Genomic DNA, 3527 nt, shown 5'->3' on the forward strand with positions numbered 1-3527 from the left:
TGAGCATTGTTTCTGACCATGTCCATCCCTTTATGGCCACCATGTACCCATCCTCTGATGGCTACTTCCAGCAGGATAATGCACCATGTCACAAAGCTCCAATCATTTCAAATTGGTTTCTTGAACATGACAATGAGTTCACTGTACTAAAATGGCCCCCACAGTCACCAGATCTCAACCCAATAGAGCATCTTTGGGATGTGGTGGAACGGGAGCTTCGTGCCCTGGATGTGCATCCCACAAATCTCCATCAACTGCAAGATGCTATCCTATCAATATGGGCCAACATTTCTAAAGAATGCTTTCAGCACCTTGTTGAATCAATGCCACGTAGAATTAAGGCAGCTCTGAAGGCGAAAGGGGGTCAAACACAATATTAGTATGGTGTTCCTAATAATCCTTTAGGTGAGTGTATATCAACGTTGTCAACAACTCGAAAGCAGCATTACTAAATGAAATAACATACATTATTAATATAATTAATTATGTACTATATAGTTGGGTTATAATGTAAATAAATAAAGTACAGTCCTTCAGAGTGAAGGAAGTAGTGATCAGGGTAAGAAGGAGTTCAGGGATGGTTGGGAGTTTAGGAGCTGGACAGCCTTAGGTACAAAGGTTGCCCTTCTCCTCCGAGTTCTGCAGCAGACGTCCTGAGGGGTCCTGTAAAATCCTGCCAGCTCTGCTGCTCACATACAGTGGAGAGGGCTCTGACCGGAAGTCCTATTATTTTGGAAAAGACTTTAGCTGAGTTTTGCAGGCGGTTTCTGCTTTGCAGAGTGATGGAGTGGAACCAGCAAGAGATGGAAAATGTCATAACGCTCTCAATGAAGGAATAGTAGAACGTTTTGAGGATGACCTTGCTGACCCCAAATGAGTTGAGCTTCCTCAGGAGATAGTGCCGCTGCTGGCATTTCTTGAGGATCTCCTCCGTGTTTGAATAAAATTTCTGCTTGTTAGAAAAGGTCACTGCCATCTCCTTGGTCTTTTTCATATTTAGTTCTAGACAAGATTTATTACACAATTCCACAAACTCCTGAAGAACTGAGCTGTGGTGCTGTAGGGAGCCTGAAAGCAAATATAGGAGAACTGTGTCATCGGCGTATTTTACCAAGTGGCAGTTTGACTGGGCGGACCTACAGTCATCGGTGTAACGAATAAAAAGCAGAGGTGAAAGGACACAGCCTTGCGGGGAACCAGCTGATGTGTAAAGGACATCAGATAATGTGTCATTGACCAGAACTCTCTGTGACCTGTTGGTATGGAAGTCGATTATCCACAAAATCAGTCTGTTGTCTAGGTGGAAAGTAAAGTTTCTCAGCTAGAATATGTGGCTGCAGGGTGTTAAATGCCGAGGAGAAATCAGCGGAAAGGAGTCTGGCTGTCGTGTTAGGAGAATCCAGATGTTTATGGATGGTGTCTGTAATGAAAACCTTTGCATCGTCCAACCCTCTACCTGCGCGATAAGCAAACTGAAGTGGGTCCATCTGTGAGTCTGTTATCTTAATAATATGATTTTTGATGACCCTCTCCGTAGCTTTCTTGGCTAGAGAGGTGAGAGCCACTGGCCTGAGGTCAACAGAGGTCATGCTCTTGATAGTACCTTTTTTTGGTATAGGTATTTTAATAGGGTATCAGTTTTCTTTCTTTTTAGTTTTGTCCTCGCCCCTGCTTGCTAATCCTTTCCGGTTTATTATTGTTATGGCTGCCATCCTCTGTATATATAACATATACCCTTATAATAATAATAACAACAACAACAACGGATTTAGTTAGAGTCTCTTAGTGGTATAATATTATGATAATAGTTATGTAATATGAGTGTAAAATGAGAGAGAGAGAGAAAAAGGAAGAGAAAATAATGATGGAAGAGAGAAAAACAGAATGGAAGATTGGAGGAAAGTTTGTGTCTGAGAATATACCCTACTAGTTAGATTTAGAGTGTTGTATTGTTCAGGAAATAGATGTTATAGCAGAGGTCTGTGGATATGCACAGGGCCTTAATCTTGGGGTAGATTTGGGTTAAAGAAAGTTAAGAATGTATCCCAGGTTTCATTAAAAGCTGATAGTTTGCTTGTTTTGTGAGCTGTTATTTTTTCTAGCAAAATATATTCTGTAAGTAAATTAATCCATTGAGATATGTGACAAGAATTCTTGGATTTTCAGTTTTGAAAGATTACTTTCTTAGCAACATCTAGAGAAAGAAGTAGTGGGTTTTTATATTTATTTGGTAGAGTAATTTGTGTAGTGTCTGTAAGTTACTGCTGCCCAAAGAGAGTAAACTGGTTGGCAGGTCCAAGTAGCATGAAGATAATTGTCTGTTATACCTAAGGGGCATTGAGAACAGATATTGGTATCGACCAGTCCCATTTTAAACATTTTGTATTGAGTGAGGTGTATTCTGTGGATAGTTTTGTTTGAAGAGTCTGTCTTTTTTCTTTTTGATGGGTTTGGTGTAGAGTTACTATTTACTGAGTCCATGTCCATATTGTTTTGCTGGTTGTAATAGTTGTCGATGAAAGTTTCCAAGTCCATTAAATCCTCCACTGTGGAATTTTTCTGATTCGCGTTGGTTGGTTTCCTGGTTCCCGGGTAAATATCAAAAGAATGAATGATACACAAATTTAACTATACTAAAATTTAATGTTTTAAAGGTGAAATGCAGGTTATAGGATCAATTTTCACATATTCTTTATTTTCACAGGCATATAAATGGGAGAATGATGATAATTATCATGGAAATGTGAAAAGTCTAAATAACTAAATAAATTAAAAAAAAGTTTTTCAATTGCAGATCCATTGTCCTTGATTTCATCTAGTCTCTTCTGATTTTTCGTCTCAACACTTTGAAGGACAACTGTGGGGACAGTCCGTATTGGTTGAAGAGCTAGATTTTAAAAAAGCCACAAACACACACACACAACAGAAAAAACAATATTAATGCTGATCAAAATAATTAGATGTAGATTATTTGGATTATTTGAATTAAAAGTGAATACAAACAGTTAGTCTCACCTCCTCCAACACACTCTGCAAGTCTGAGTCTGACAGCTGAGTCAATGACTCTAATTCCACGTTCAGGGCAAGAACATAATCTGCTGACATAAATACACAATATATTACACATGATAATACACATGGTAATGGATCCCATTAATATAAGATAGTATTCAACATCATTTGAAAAATAATAACCATAAATACTGTCTTTGCATAGGCTTATGCTTTCAGTTATTATATTTAATATATAGTATAATTCATGACACTTGAAAAAGTCTCACGTCATTTCTATGCACAATACTACTTTAAAAATATGTGAAATCATGTTATGTATTTATTAATTTGTGAAGTAGGCCGATATTGGGTGTATTTTCATTATCAGAATCATATCGGAAAATTAATTTTGGCTGATGTGCATCGATGCTGTTATAATGCTTGTTGCATCTGATACCAAAGTGAGTGACATATTTTACCACGGACATATGGACTTCTGACTTTAGCCCAATGAGTTTGCTTAGTTTGACGGC

General features: G+C 37.9%; 1 long non-coding RNA gene across 2 annotated transcripts in view; it reads right to left on the bottom strand.

The window, feature by feature from the left end:
• Positions 1-2707: 2707 nt before the first annotated feature.
• The window catches only part of LOC123981208, a 3311-nt gene continuing 2491 nt past the window's right edge, over positions 2708-3527 (bottom strand). Inside the window, exons 3-4 of one of the 2 annotated variants that reach the window (XR_006827703.1) lie at positions 3016-3095; positions 2708-2887 (exon numbers count right to left, since the gene is read on the bottom strand). This is a non-coding gene — a long non-coding RNA (uncharacterized LOC123981208). Of the gene's footprint in view, positions 2888-3015; positions 3099-3527 lie in introns of both variants that reach the window. The other variant, XR_006827702.1, reaches the window with a different exon arrangement.

The sequence above is a fragment of the Micropterus dolomieu genome, linkage group LG12 (assembly GCF_021292245.1).
Source record: "Micropterus dolomieu isolate WLL.071019.BEF.003 ecotype Adirondacks linkage group LG12, ASM2129224v1, whole genome shotgun sequence".
Lineage (NCBI taxonomy): Eukaryota > Metazoa > Chordata > Actinopteri > Centrarchiformes > Centrarchidae > Micropterus > Micropterus dolomieu.